Genomic DNA, 16664 nt, shown 5'->3' on the forward strand with positions numbered 1-16664 from the left:
GAATACAAAATCACGAGACTACCGGTGTTCTTGCTTTGACGTGCTCTGTTCGACTATGAACAAACAAGCGGAAACAAATATACAATCCTCGGACATTTGTGCTACACTGAGAGTTTTCGTATTTCCATTAGCTCTAATTATGCACCCATGAACGCTCCTCCTGTATCCTTGATGCTGCTGGGTGCTGTTCTGCTTTTCGATTATAGTATTTAACATACCGAAGCGACATACGACCTCTGAGGGTAAATGTTGTGTTCCGCCACGGTCGCGGAGCACGTAGACCATTGAGCTGAGCACTCAGCGTAGAGAGATGAACGAGGGACATATGAACCTCTTGGTACGCTCTAGATCAAAAAAGCGTGTTAGCGCTCTGCAGTAATCAAGGTTCAGTAATCAATCCACTTTTATGAGTGGTTACGATTCAAGCGTGAAACTTAGCAAGCCTAAGTAAGTGAGAAGGTCTCCGCATGGAAAGTCGTTTTTTTTTCAGATTCAAAATAATGCCAAAATTAGGTCGTCACAATGAGAAGCTTGGGGCGTATTTACAGAACTCTCAGTTTTAGATCGTCTCGAATGCCATGTCGCCGGGTAAAGAAATGAGCTCACTCAGTTGTGCTTTCCAGTCACAAATGAAGCACCGCACGATAAAGATAGCTAAATCCTGCAGGTTTTATTTTCCTAGGTCGTCACAGCATCAGTTGTAGTTCTTCACATCATTATAACATACTTTAGCACAGGGTTGCTGAGCAACCTATTCGCTTACAACCTTCGACACCGCCGAGCGGTCTTGATGTCATTTAAGGACAATGCGTTTGTCAAATCATCATCATCATTAGCAGTCCTTTCTTTCAGTATTTCTGTATTTTCTGTTGATAACACTTGATTTCACTAGAATCATGCAACGTTGCAGAAGACTGCCATCTGGTAACCAAGGCCCACAGGCCAATATACAAAGCAATTCGTACGTTCAAGAACTGCTTCTGAGATGTGAGCGCTCATGCAACGGACAACAAAGATAGTCATTACGGTGAAGCATAATCCTCCTGTTTTAAACTCTTAATACACATGAATAACCTAACTGTGTTCATCTACTGATTGAGACTGACGCCTATCCTAGCTTTAACAAAGCTGCATCGATTTAACGCAAACACAGCATGCCTCATCCAAATACAAGTCTAGCGTTCTTAGACACCAGTTTTAATTGTGAGGAATATTGCAAAATACTATTAAGAACTTATTGATGGGAATGGTTTATCATTTCGATGCCTAGCCAAATCTTGCTCCTAAAGTTTTTTTTTCTGTTCCCGCAACGAATAGTGAGGACTGTAAATAGAAAATCAATGTTTTTTTGCAATAATTGTGAGGAAAGCGTGATATATTATAAGATACTGTAAAGAACTTATTGATAGGAATGGTATAATCTTCCTATGTCTAGCAACGTATTGCTTTTAAAGTTTGTCCTTCGCTCGTGCAGAGTGGTTATGATTGTTTTACGAAACCAATCTGGGTGTTTTGTTAACAATAAATAGCAGAAAAGTACAAGCGTCCCAAGTAGTAATCTGCGGATATATTTATATTGATGGCTCAATCCTACAATACGCGAAAAACTGATATCATGAGCCACCTCCCAATGAAAAATGCTGTTGTCCAAATTTTCTGGATACGACCAGGCATGCATCATACACGAAGCCTTGTCTGCTATGGTGTGGAGGCGCTCCTCACGAGTGCAGAGCAAGCGAAGAACAGAATGGCAGATATCCAAGAGAAAGAAAGAGGCAGTGAAGGCCAAGAAGAAAGCGGACGCGTAACAGCAATGAGGAAGTCCGAGGAACCAGAGACTCGTGGCCCCAGCGTGCGAGAAAGTGGAGCGGGGCTCGGTTCGAAGAACAATAAACACCCTGTTCCTCCGTCGCCGGTCGATAGGACAAACAAGCTCGGCGCGGGATCTGGAGCATCGCAGATCCTCGGCCCGACCTCTATAGTGAGTGAAGGGGTCTCGACGACAGAGCCGCCGATCCTTTACAGAAAGGGTTGAAGGCTACGCACGCGTCGCCAATCTGCAGTGAATTGCCGTAGACGTTCTGATGCGTTCATTATTCACAAAGCTTTGCTGAATTCCTGTATACATTCTGATGAACCCATGAATAGTGTTTGGTGAGCTGATATTGACTGCCGCCTCTGTTGGTTCGCAGCAACAACTAGAAAGAGCCTGAAGCTGTGATGCCATGGGTATCCGTGTAGGGAAGTCCCGTCGAGATTCTGATCGGTTCATTAATCAAAAAGTTTTGTTGGGTTTCCACTGAGTGTCTATCAATATTCCAATCGGGCCAGATTGAATACACCTCTTGTTTAGTTTATATGTACTGACAGCATTGTATTCATGTCTTCTTTGTTATTGAAAAAGCGAAGCTAGAAAGGGTTCAAGAGTGTGCAAGTCTAGTTTGTCTGAGGTGACTTCGCGTTGAAGTTCTGATGTGTTCATATCGCACAAAGTATGAAGTTTACACGAAGTTTCCAAGAATACTTTGATCCGTTCACACTTTCGTGACTTTTTGTTGAATTCAGATCAAATGTTTTTTTTCTGAAATATCCTTAGTTCATACCCTAAATTGGGAATGGTGAACGCCTGTTCGCGCATTCTTCTAGCTTTGAAGACTTCGTCAATGCTCATGTCATACTGGGTTTCTGTATAGGTTCTAGAGAGTTCGTGTCTAAATTCAGCTTTCGCTCAATTTATATTGACTGTCATTGTTTTCTGTAAGTGTAATCTTAGATTAAAAAAAATATTTGTCGCAGCGGTTCCCACTGTGAGAATGAGTGGGCATGATTTGGAAAGCAATACGCGGCTACTGCCTGTAATTTTTGTGTTGAATTCAATGTTTACCTCTGTTTTTTATCGCTTTAAGTAAATCAGTAGAATGCTTTTGACTATGCTTCCTTGGCACTACATTTTATTCCAGTACTGAAGGGGAAAAGTCATTGTGCGCACTTTAAGTGCTTCAGTTTGCTTTGTCTGGGCACCCTCGTGTCGACCTATCTCGTGTCCAGCTAAGGAGAAATTATATATGATCGCTGTCTATTAAAACAACGAACAAATACTAATCGCAACTTGCCGACATTGGAGCCCCGAACAAACGTCTAGTAAACTTAACGAAAACTTTTCCATAACAATAAATTCACTCTGTTTTTACAGGTGTTTAAATTGTTTTATAGTTAATTTTGCCTTCCGAAGATGAACTGAACAAAACCTTTGTTTCAACTAAAATTTCGCTAGCGTTTCCCGTCTTCCTCAGGGTTAGCAACAAACTTCTGTATTAGTCAGCGTGACGAATTTTACATAGACGCGACAGTAACATTCTGCTCAAGACAAAATCACCTACAGCTGTTCAGTTTTGCAAACAATTCCAAAGGCACGCGCAGACCGCGTGTCGTGTTGAAGCAGCTGAAAGCTGAATCGAGTACGCCGCTGAAGCGCGCAGCACAGCCGCATTCATAAAACAGTGCTGAACAAAAAATTCCCACAAGGAACAGCAATATTTGGCCTTTGCGAACAATACGAGCCGTGAGGCCCATCTTATATGCAGATTTTTGGTAAATGGGAGATAAGCGTAGTCATGCATGGGCCCGTTTTGTTTCACTCCCGAGTCGATTTGACCTTCCTTGAATCCTCTGAATCGCATCCATCTATCTCAAGCTCCTCCATCCACGTAGAGGCTTCAGCCTCACGACCAATCTATCTCTCTCCGTGGATTTTTTTTCTCCCATAAAGCAAAGCATTGCCTCTTCCCATTGGCTGCAGAGCGGAAATAACTCGCGCGACTGATCGGAAGAGGCAATGAATTGTGCTTAAGCCGAGAAAAACATACTTGTACGGCTGTTTTCCCGAGTGGGGTCCTTTCGAAACCTGCTGTGTTCCGGGAGCCGTTGGATGGAGATATGTAGTCGGCGGCGGTTGTTCGGAAGTTTAGTTTAGCGTCTGCTGAAGAACGTTACTGTTTCGGTGTTTATTTATACACAAGCTTGTGCTTTCCATTCACTGAACCCGACCGCGGCGGCCGCGTTTTTATGGAGGAAAAACGCTAAGGCGCCCGTGTGCTGTGCGATGTCAGTGCACGTTAAAGATCCCCAGGTGGTCTAAATTATGCCGGAGCCCTCCACTACGGCACCTATTCTTCCTTTCTTCTTTCACTCCCTCCTTTATCCCTTCCCTTACGGCGTGGTTCAGGTGTCCAAAGATATATGAGACAGATACTGCGCCATTTCCTTTCCCCAAAAAACCAATTATTATTATTATTATTATTCACTGAGTGTTTTTTTTTTCATTTTCTTTTCTGTATTTCAGTGCTGAGACGCGTGCGAGCTTTCCTTCGTTGGCAGTAAAGCCTATCGAAAACCCACACAGAACATTTTCTGTTGTCACGGCAGATTTTTCTGTACTATTTTGGAACTAGGCAATAGAAATCCTTGTAGTAACAACAGGATTTTCTGTAGTATTGAGCAGCCTCTTGTCGTAACTACAGAGCCAGTTCTATTACAGCAACAGACTACTCGCCATACTACAGAAAAAAAATTTGTCGTGACGTGAGCACTAAAAAAATTCTGTTGTATTTTGGACCGAATTTTTTTTCGTGCTCTCGTATTTTGGGACTTTGACTCGCTCGGCTACTGATCCGGAGTTCCCGGGTTCAAACCCGACCGCGGCGGCTGTGTTTTTATGGAGGCAAAACGCTAAGGCGCCCCTGTGCTGTACGATGTCAGTGCACGTTAAAGATCCGCAGGTGGTCGAAATTATTCCGGAGGCCTCCAATACGGCACCTCTTTGTTCCTTTCTTCTCTCAGTCCGTCCTTTATCCCTTTACTTACGGCCCGGTTCGGGTGTCCACCGAGGTATGTCAGACAGATACTGCGCCATTTCCTTTCCCCCAAAACCAATTATTATTATTATTATTATTTTGGGACCGGCTCTGTCGTATTTTTCTCGCACATTAATGTATGAGAGTGTTATTCATCACTGTGAATCGACTCGCGACAGGCGCAGAGAAATCACGCAATCTCGCTCCTAAATTTTTTACTTCCCTCCGAAAGCGGTCTGCCCGTTCTTTGGCGGTGACGGGCAAAGCGTCGAGACAAGGCTTCGCAGCAACTCGTTTTTTTTTCGTTCAGTGAGTTTATTACACAACTAACATGGGAAATTGGCCCCTCGCTTACTTACACAAGATATCAAAGAAATAAAGGAAAAACATATAGAACTACCTCTCATAAGCGTTTAATTATTTGACCAATTTGATGACACATGTACGAGGTGTGTTTACCCGCCGCGGTGGCTCAGTGGTTAAAACGCTCGTCTACTGATCCGGAGTTTCCGGGTTCGAACCCGACCGCGGCGGCTGCGGTTTAATAGAGGCGAAACGCAAAGGCGCCCGTGTGCTATGCGATGTCAGTGCATGTTAAAGATCTCTAGGTGGGCGAAATTATTCCAGAGCCCTCCACTACGGCACCTCTTTCTTCCTTTCTTCTTTCACTCCCTCCTTTATCCCTTCCCTTACGGCGTGGTTCAAGTGTCCGCCGAGATGCGAGACAGATACAGCGCCATTCCCTTTTCCCTAAAACGATTTGTTCACTTTTCATACGGGGTGTGCCGTGCTTGACAGCTATGCACTAATTTTGACGACCTTAAGCTCTTTAACGAGTCCTGAAACCTCACTTTAGTGGTGCTTTCAGCGCTCCTCTTCCATCGAAATTCAGCCATAGCGGTCGATATCGAACCTCCGACCTTATGCTCAGCAGCGAATTCTATATCCACTCCTCTCATGCGGTGAGTGTTAAGCAGCCAATGCGCTCGACTCATTGTGCGCAATGCAGTGGTTACCGAGAACTAAAATTACGTACAGTTTTTAGGCTCCTACTAATTAATAAGATAAGTTTTTTGCTTAATCTATACTTAAAACACTATATACCGCTTCAAGAAAAACATATGAACAAGTATATTGTTGTTTGATAGTCATGAGTCTATATATAGCGCCCTATTGTTACCCAGAGCAAATAATTGTATCCGGCTTGCCTGCGAAACGGGCGATGTACGGTATATACACGGGACGCAGTATACGCAACACACCAGGGTTTCACTTCGTTCACTGCACTATACCTTGTATGATTCTTTAGTTGCTAAGTGTTCTCCACCAACTTCATTATTTACTTAAGTATTACGTATGAAATACTGTTGTTATTTATATATATACTTCGTAATACTTAGCTTTTATACTCTCCTGATGCGCATGTGTGTTGCTTATCGTTGTAATGCATTCACCCGGATACGTAATGATCACTTACAAGCTCTAACTGAACTTAATAAAAATCATTCAGTTATCACAGGCCAGTCTGGTCGAGCTATGCATGAAACCTTCATGGGCAGGATACAGATGATTCTCTGCATTCATGAATTCATTTTCTTTCTCCAACAGAACAGGTTACAGCGCACCACGGCTTAACCCGTGCTCATCGCAGTGAAGGTCGCGGATTATTACACTTTTATCTGTCACTAAGCCTAGCGTTGAATCAAATGAGATGAAAGAGGAAAAATAACTGGAAATGCATATCATCCTTAATCTGTTCGCCGACACGAAATTTCATGGCAGCATAAATAATCATATAGAGGCACACAAAAAATAAATCGAATAAATAAGGTCTGGGGGGATTTATTCACGTCTAACTTTTGCCCTTTGACTCTGTGTATTGCTCCCGCTTCTCTCTATATTTTCTTTCTCCTTTCGCTCTATCTTGCGCTTTTATGTGAGTTCTGTTCCGTGTCGCCCGGAAGACACCATAGCCAATATGTAAATGAGCGGAATGAAATGCAAATTACGCTGTCACAGCACAGGCCTTTCGAGACATCAACGTTCGTCCTCCCTGCAGGGATGTTTCACACCAACGTTGCCGCTGTGTTTTGAACCTTCCGTTGTGAGTATTTACTTCTGTTCGCTTAACTTCGTACAAAGACAGTAATAAAGAAAAATAAAGGGGATCATTTCAGAAGAACTCATCTTTTGTGTTGCTCCCAAACGAGGCTTCATACTTTGCTGCGGGGAATTCTTTCTTCTTTGCGTCTAGGGCTCTGCTTTCAGCAGCAAGATGCATATTTAAAAGAAGACTACAGGAGAGAAAATCCAAAGAAGTCCCGAGCACAGAATGAAGTAAATGCAGGTCCAGCTTCTGTCACTCTGAGTGAGAGAGCACGAGTCCAAAGGGTAATTGAATTCGCAAACTAGGTCCAAAAAAGAAATATAACTCAAGGTCGCTTCCGCTTGCAAACAGTGAGCTCTGGGGAAGGATGAAAATCCCTACTACCGCATAATTCGGGGCTTAATTCCTCGGCGTTTTTGATGACTGTTCCGTGGCTGATCAGAATCACTGTGGAATATGGGAGAAGAGGCGCTGAGCTTTAAACAACGAGGTGTTCCGGTCATGAACCCCGGCTGGCTCGCTGGCATATCTGGTAACAGTAATCATAAAAGTACAAAATACTTGAAAAGGCTTGGAGACGTTCTGAAAGGTTGTCATTCACTACATATGTTATATATAAAAAGATACTGCTGATACAGATTGTTTTCACTGCTATCTTGAAGAAGATAAGCATCAATTAGTGGCTTCGAAGTTGGTTCATAGAGACCTCCTAAGCTTACTTTCTATAACGTGTTACCATAAGGTTCAAAATATCTTTCGGTGGATCCAAGCTACACCTCGCTTACTATGATGCATAGAATACACACCTGACGCCGTGCTTTTATGCTGTGCGTGCATACCGCGCATGCTGCAGGCATGAGGCGCCCATAGAACTACGTGATCTTCTTTGCTTTTTAGAAGGCTGTTCTCTCTTCCTACACTACATTTTAATCTCCATCATCTGAATTTGGATGTTAGTTCGCAACCACTACATCTTTCTTGATTTTTTCGCGGGGCTATTCTTCAGAGCGGTTAGAAGCTGAGACACCTCCTCGAAGCTGTCTTCTACGTAGTCTAACGTTTCTTCCTAGGGCACCTGCCCAAACTGGATAACCAATCTTCCTGCATTTGCGACCCTGCAGTAAGCGTGGCTCTCTCCCTGACACCAAACGTGCCACTACAGCATTTGCCTTGGCCTAGCTGTATACGTACCTGCGGTGCAAGTCTTCCAAACAGAATCTCACCAAGGAAGCACAGGATGAATAAGTAGGCGCAAACATTACGAAGACACACAAAGCAGACCGCAGGACAGGCGTCGTATCTTCGTTCTGTGTCTTCCTAAAGTTTTCGCTCACTTATTCATCATGAACCGCATCCAACTAGCCGCACTTTCCATTCTGTCAAGCACAGGACACTGCTCCGCATACGGCCGAGAATAACAGGACAAGTGGAAGTCAAGGTCTACAGGACGAGACGGACAGATGCTCAGGCTTCTGATGTTTGCCACAGTACGATCCCACATAGTCTTCTCTTGCGATGGAATGTGTCGATGCTAGCAAAGAATGTGCTTCATAGAAAAAAGTAAGTTTAGACCGAAGCAATATGGCGTCAATGAAGGGAGAATGGTGTTCAGAAGGGGGCGAAACAGACATGCACCACAACATAGACACAGGACAAGTAGTCGGCTCAGCTGACCGCACGTACGAACCAACACGCACCAAATGGACGAACAATTACAGCGCTACGCATAATTGGATGTGCTCCCCACTAATGTGACTTGTGCGTGCAAGCTTGCTAGAAGTTGGCGCGCAGCTTTCCAGTAGCGGAACTTATGGAGACTAATTTCCGTTATAATGAGAAAAGACCAAAACGGTAACAGGCTAGAGGGAGTTTTTCCTCTATCGCGAGTCGTGGGAAGTCGGACCCAGGGAGCGGAAAAAGTCTAATGTAAGGAGGAAAAGTTGGCTCTAGCTTTTCCCAGCACCTCCACCACTCCCCTCCTCCTTTCCATAGTTTTCGGCTTCTCCTCTGCCACCATCCCAATCGGCAACGCCTCCCCTCAGACCACCAGCGTGCAGACAGACGTCCCTCTGTCCTCCGTCTAGCGCAAATAATTAGGCGCCATCAGCAGGAGCCATTATAAAACCTGTGGTTGGCGCCCATACCTGGGCGCCGGAAATAAATAATAAAACTGCGACACACAAAATCGCGGCTAAAAAAAAAGACGCAAAGAGCTGAATGGTTCAACCAGCCACGTCGATTTAGCTTGGGCGCAACCCACCTCCGCGAATGACTGCACGTCTGCACTGGGCGAGCTGAGGTTTCCTGCCCCGGCGGCTTCGGAGTTGGGATTGTTTTGTTCAAACTTTCCTCCTGCAGACTTGAGCTCGGCACTAAACTTCCCTGCTTCCAGTCGGTAGCTGTGTGAGGTCATGAAGAAAAAAAAAAGCGGGAGGGGGGAAGGGGGGGGGGGTTATTACTATGACTGGGGAGAGGGGAAGCTAGGAGACTGAAATAGTTTGCCGGAGCGGCCGCCGCTAGTGGATGGCCGGACAAAAACGCAGCGGACCGATTAGCGCCGCATGCAAGTGTTGTGCTCGGCTTGCGCGTGCAATCGACCGTGCTCGATGGGTGCGAAAGCCTCGCGTACACAAAGTCTACGCATCGTGACAGTAACTCCTCGCCGTGGTAGATGTAGGGTCTGAGGTAACCGTAAGACATCCTCTAGGAGTTGCTGCAGGTCATCCTTAAGCTTTAATAAGACATATCTCTCCGCAACGGGAGCATCTACGCGGTATACGACTGTAATATGGCTAATGTGCTAATTACCATGGAACGAAACCGCGGCGTCCGTCAGCGCAGTGAGCGCTCAGCTGTCTCCAATAATGTGCCCGAAGAGAACTGCAAGGCTTGTCGCTGATAGGCAGCGTCCAAGTCTAAAGGCACGAGTCCTCGGCGCATATAACACCGAAATTATATTCTATTCGAAGTTTTTATTGTTCATCACTATCGTCGTGGTTAGTAGAAGTAGTAGTAGTAGTAATAATGCGAGCAACACCATCAGTAGTAGTTATAAGTCGATATAGAAACACCAGCAGCAGAGGTAATAGTAGTATGAGTGTTATTAGTAGTCTAATGCAGCTACTCCCAGTAATAGTACTAGTAGCAGCAGTAGTAAAAGTAGCATTGGAACTATTTGAAGTAGTCATAATTGCAGAACTTCTAGCGACCATCGCAAATCGCTCTTATTTCCTTTCATGCCTATCACAAGTTAAGAAACTAATGAAAAAGGCTGAGAAATAAAAGAACAAAGGGAACATACGATTCCCAAGAGAATCGCTCCCTTTATGATCACCAAAAGAAAAAGATTCGAACATGAATACAGTAACACCCTCTCACGAGAAAACAAGTAGCGTAAGTGATGCCGACAGTGCCGGCTCTACACACAACAAGGGTGTACACGCGAAGCAGCGCACTGAGTTCCCAACGCGGCCACGTGGGAGCGCGGCTACTGAGGGGGCCGACGCTTGCTCAAAAGCAGCTCTCTCCTATGCCTCTGTGGTCTCCCAAGAGAGCCTTGTGCCTGAAAGATCAAAGGAGCCGCCTATCACCGGGGCTGTGACGTCACGCTCGCTACGTCGTCTTTCTCTGCGCCAACGCGTATGCACGAGGGCGCTCTACGTGGACAAAGCTTAGAGTGAATCGATGGCCTCGATGGCTAGAGGCACCCTAACAAAGGTTTGGTTTGGCTTGTGGGAGTTTAACGTCCCAAAGCGACTAAGGCTATGGAGACGCCGTAGTGAAGGGCTCCGGAAATTTCGGCCACCTGGGGTTCTTTAGCGTGCACTGACATCGCACAGTACACGGGCCTCTAGAATTTCGCCTTCATCGAAATTCGACCGCCGCGGCCGGGATCGAAATCGCGTCTTTCGAGCCAGCAGCCGATGGCCATAACCACTCAGCCACCGCGGCGGCACACCCTAACATAGGTCTTTTACAGCTGCTGGAGGCTTGCTAAAGTGGAGATAGCCTAGTTCGCACGAAGTGACATCTTCATCATGTGATCAGGTGAGATAATCTAGGAAGGCATTCAGATCAAGATCATCATCATCAGCCTGACCACTTCCACTGCAGCGCAAAGGCATCTCCCATGTTTCTCCAATTTTTTCGTTTTCTTGGAATGTTGTATTATCTTACATATTGCCTACTTAGTTTTGCAGCTTTTGAACTTTTTTTTGTTGTTGTTGTTCCCCCACTTCCTTTTGTAATGCCTCGGCGCTTGAGGGTAATGAAAATAAATAAATAAACAAACAAAGCCTGTCCTTTGCCAGCTGCACTCACCCTATGCCAGCAAACATCCTAATCTCATCCGCCCACCTAACCTTCTGCCGCCTCCCTGCTACGCTTGCCTTCTCTTGGAATCCACTCCCTCACCCTTAAGGACCAGCGGTTATCTTGCCTTTGCAGTACATGCCCCGCCCAGACCCATTTCTTCCTCTTGATTTCGACTAGGATTCATATCGGTCACGTCAATGACTTGTTAACAGTAGCGGGTCACATGACCCTTAGTCCTTCAAATACAGGACCCTCATGACTCCCTCATAAATACACGACCCCCATATTTCGCAGATGAAGTCTCAATACTCGAACAGCCTTCAAAATTGTTTAGCAATGCGCGAATTAACTTCATTTTTTGTCTCGGTATAAATACATGTCTTTCGTCCAAGCCTGGCGCTGTTCAGGCAAGATGATTATCCTTGCTGGAACCACGCAAAAAAGCGCAAAATCAGACACAAGAAAAAAACGCTCATTGTGCCAAAAGCGTTGTCATTTTGCCCTAAAATTTGCGATCTGTTCAGCCACTTGAACGAAGCTTCCATCTGCCACATAACACTTCCGCCCTAAGCACAGCCGTCCGACAATGAATTTCTTCCAGATCAGTTACTTTCCTGTCATTATAGAGGCCTGTGGTGTCATCGATGCTTTTCGTGCTTCTCCTTTTTCACGTTCACCGCTCTTGTCTTTCCACAGGCAGTTACTCCGGGGGGTGGATAGGCAGTTGCCTCCCTCTTTTCACTCTGCACCAAAGTGACACCACTTAAAAAGTTTGTTAGCGCACGAAACACCAGTGAGCTAAGCGTTGACTTGCTGCCATTTATCTAAATGACCTAAGTATAACGTTTCACCCTGAGCTCTACGGGATTTCTCTCACTCAGTTAGCTTCAGAAACGCTAAAAATAGACAAAGACTGAAAGAAATATCCGTAATGTTCACGACGGTGCAGGACCACTGCAATCTGAACGGATACGTTTATGAAGCTGAGAGTTTTCGCTTGCGTGTCAAAATGGCGGTAAGTTTGCCGAGAACGGAAGCTAAAAGCATTTCATGCTTAATAATTGGCAGTGGCTTGACTTTACTAACCCTGTAATTAAGCGAAAAGCAAGCACGCTTGCTAAGTTTCAGAGTCTCGTCCATGGCAGCTACGCTAGACGCTCGAGACAGCCGCTCTATAAATACCCACACGACCACGCGGCTATGACTTGGCATAACATGGTCTTACGAGACCCCCATCGGATGTCATCACGCGGCTTCACATCATCCCATCGGATGTTCTTAAGGTCAAAGGTCAACCCAAAGGTCACCCAATGTCAAAGGTCAATTAAAGGTCATGAGTCAAGGTCAGCGGTCACGGGTTCGACAACACAACTGTACCACATATAATCATACACGGCCATTATTTGTAGGGCTGAAGCTCGTTCAACCTCGTTGTGTTGCCTACGAGAAGACTGCTTTACCAAGCGTAGTGAAGCTTTTCGCTTAAAAAGTTGCATCTGCTAGGGTGGCCGCCCCTTCCTCCTACACGCCTCTCTAATTGAACTGCGGCTCCTTAGAGAGTGTGCTGTTAACGGAAGGCGTCCGCACAGGTCTCCGGCAGAACGCAAGGACGCATTAGCGCTGGCTTCGGGAGCCCCCATTAGAATCCATCTGCCGCAGATGTCCGGTGCCCTGGCGCACCGAAGGTGAGGGTGTTAGGAGAGAGACGATGAACAGTGGCGCGAGAGGTGGTGAGGAGGAATGCGAAAAGAAAGACCTTCGGGCCGTCGCCTACGCCTTGTGAGCGCCCCAGCACCCTGGCCGGCATTCTACGACTCCGCCCCTTTGCGGCACGCTGGGTGCTTGACGAGCCCTCTACGGGGAGGGGTGATGAGTCGAGATTGAGGAGAGGCAAAAGTGCTGGCAGGTGCAGAGGGGTCGTGGATCTACAGAGCGTCGCTGCAAGAAAATAATGAGTGCAAGACGTGGTCTTTAGACAAACGGCGCTTAGTGCAATCAAACTATGTAGTAGGTCCTACAGTGCGTCTGATTCCAGCTTGTGATGTGCTGACAAAAGGGCGTCAAGCTTAAAAGGAAGAAAACGGACTTCGGAAAGACACCACTTTGATCTGAACAGACGTATAGTGGTGCTTTAGAATAAAAAGTGTTTTTATTTTCATTTATTTACCCGAAAGGCCCATGTACGCATTACAGGGGGTGGGGGTGGGGACATCACATCAAAAACAATTAACAACATGCAATAATAATATAACTGTGTTTAAAGAGCATGCTGGAATACATCATAAAAACAAGTTTAAGCAATTATAATGAGAACATTATGAATGCAACATAACAGCGTTGAAACATGCAAAGAATTACATCACGCTGAACTGTTTCAACAAAAAAGTAATAAAATATATAGTAAGAAAAATAAACCGAACGAAAGAAAAATTACGCACACCTGCTCTGTTCGACGTTTTTCTCAGTACTGATTTAAATTTACCACAATCAATAATGCTAACTACCGAATAAGGAAGGACGTTCCATTTTCTTAACGTCAAGAATGAAAACAAAAATCTGATTGCGGCTCTTCGCGCAAATGGGGGTTCGATCTTTTTTTTTCTTTTACCGATCTAGTCCACATGGTCTGGACCTGCCCTTCCTATAACGACTGGAATAGAAATGTAGAACCTTGGGAGACCTTATTGTTTAACCACGAAGCAGAAGAGAACGCAAAGTAATCGGTCTTAAGGGAATGAATGGCGGTTTAGGCTAAAGCCCTCTATCCCGTCATTTCTTACAGGTGCTAATAAACGTTATTTCTCTCTCTCTTGTAATCAAGTCGATGAAATTGCAAGTGTAACTGACGCAGTGGAATAGCATCCGAGGTTAAAGTATAATTCAGGAAAGAAAGGCATGACCCAATATATTACGTTTGCTATCGAAGCTTGGACCTTAAGATGCTTTTTTATTAGAGTGTTGCGTGATACCAAGGCAAAGAAATTTTAGCAATGGATGGCAGGAAGTCCGGCTGGAGATGTGCTGAGCACATCTGGTGATATAAGGAGACAGTGACTTATAAGGAGACAGTGACATAAGACGGCTAACAAAGATTCATGAAGGAGGCCTTTGTAATTTTGTTCTACAATAAACTTAACCTGGCCATAATTAATGCAGAGTGGAATTGGAGTTAAGCCAGTGGAATGAGCTTGAAATTTCGAAGACTACGTGTAGACAGCAGCGATGTGAAGCAGTCAACGACAAGACCAATACCTGCGGTCATGCACAATCCGCCTCTAGTACACGTTGCCGCGTGCATGGCATATAATTCAGTCAAATACTTTTCTTTGAAGCCGGGAAGTTAAGACAAGCCTGTGATGTTAGTTCGAGTTTTTTCCATTTTCTATTTTGAGATATGAGTGCTATTCTCTGTACTGTTAAACAACACCTGCCGAAACACGCATTCTCGAATTCTGACGTCACCGATTTCGACTGCCCATCAACCTCGCGCACTTCAACATAAAATATACTTCCTTTCTAGCGGTGACACCCCCCCCCCCCCCCCTTTAAGTAATCGCCCGCAATCAGAGGCTTTAAAAGAAATAAAAGAGGAGTAAGAGGTGCAGTGAAGGAAGACGTCAATTCCGTCGCCTGGAACTCTGACTATTCTGTGAAACATTGTCTCAGGCAGACTAGGGAAGCCAACGCGCCAGCTGTTTTTCTCAAGACGGCAGCACCATACACTTAAGGGGAAAGGGGGGGGGGGTGGCTATAGATAAATCATACCACCTACCAAGATACATGGAGCAAGCTGGAGGGTAACAGTGTGGCGGAAGCAACTATGGGGGTGGGAAGGTGGAATGGCCTTTCCGTCTGTCTGGAAGTCGGCCGCCCAGTGCAACCGGACCCTTGGGCGGCGTGACTAGACATGGCTTGTAATGAACCTTTCCGCCGACAGAAGGAGAGTGAGTGAGAGAGTCGGCGGAGTACCGATACTCCAATGCCTTACGTAATTCCGTGCAGTATATTCAAGGCGCAGCCAAGAAATTTCTATTGGAAGATAATTCTGAGCTTTAAAAACAGTTCAGAGAATTCATTATCAAGTCTACGCATTCACACTGGGCAAGTTGCTTGATACATACTCGTATTTTACGTAAACAAAAAGCAGATTACTCATACTGGTATCTTAGAGGGTATGGTTCCCAAACAGTTTTGCAGGCCATCGCCGTATTACTTAGTGTTGAGTTCTTACTTACATTTCGTTGCTTTGTACACGCAGACCTCTGTTTAACTCCCTTTTGGACTGAGCGTGCTAGGATGCTAAATCTTGTGTACCGACTCACACTGTATTATATTAGGCCCATAAAGTTTATACTCTGACATCAATTTAAAGCAAAAAACACAAAACGGTTTTGAATAACAGCCAGCAATCATTCAACGCAAAGTTTCTGTAAGATGGTGCGTATCTTAGCGACGATCCCTCATAGCATGTTTTCATATTATCTTGGCACTGTAGCACAAGTTTGTAACGTCGTGGGAAACAGAGAGCATTATTTACAGAATTCGGGTTTCAATATAATCTTCCGTAGCTTCCAAAAGTGACTGGAAGGTCAGCCCTGCTCACAACTTCACTCCTCTGTGTCTTTCACCCGTCCCTATTTCAAGGCTCGAACGGCTCGTTGAAAAACAAAAAAACAATCAGATCTTTTGGCAAAACGATGAAAATGTGTCCCGTTAACAAGTTGCCATAAATTACGGAAAACAATTTGAGGGCTGTGTCTGCCGTGACTTTATAAATACTGCGAGCACTTCAATGTCGGCGAACAGTATAATACTTACAGATAAAACTCGTTGAATTCTAAACTGCCTCGTTCCCTCTAATCCTATAATTAGCAAAAATAATTCCAAGCATGCGTCTTAATATTTTCAGGTAATTTGGGTGCAGTTGTGAGCCCCACCAAGCACGATGACAGGACACACAGTTAAACAATCTGCACACGGGCACGCAAAGAAAAACTGACAGGGAAATATTGAAAAATGTTTCCCCAACAAACAGGGGAAACATGTATGTTTAGAACTGCGTCGACTGCAGTGAAAAGAATTATTAACGTTATGAAATGAGACAACACAACGAGTCAGCATTGTCCAATTTCAGCGACACTGCACGCAACTCAGACGTGCCACAAGTATCAGTTGTAGAAGGGGTACAGGAGACAGGAAACTCCTCGGAATTGCAAACGGAATGTATCACGAGAGGGAACGATGACAGCGAGATTCTGTGCACGCGTTTCCCATCTACCCCCCTTCCACACACACGCATGCAGGCGCACATGCAAGCACACTACCCCCTTCCCCACTACATGCCCTTCTCCTCAAAGAGCGGGCGTTGCTCGGGAAGGGTGCCGCTAACA

This window comes from Amblyomma americanum, chromosome 10 (assembly GCF_052857255.1).
Source record: "Amblyomma americanum isolate KBUSLIRL-KWMA chromosome 10, ASM5285725v1, whole genome shotgun sequence".
NCBI classification, from domain to species: domain Eukaryota; kingdom Metazoa; phylum Arthropoda; class Arachnida; order Ixodida; family Ixodidae; genus Amblyomma; species Amblyomma americanum.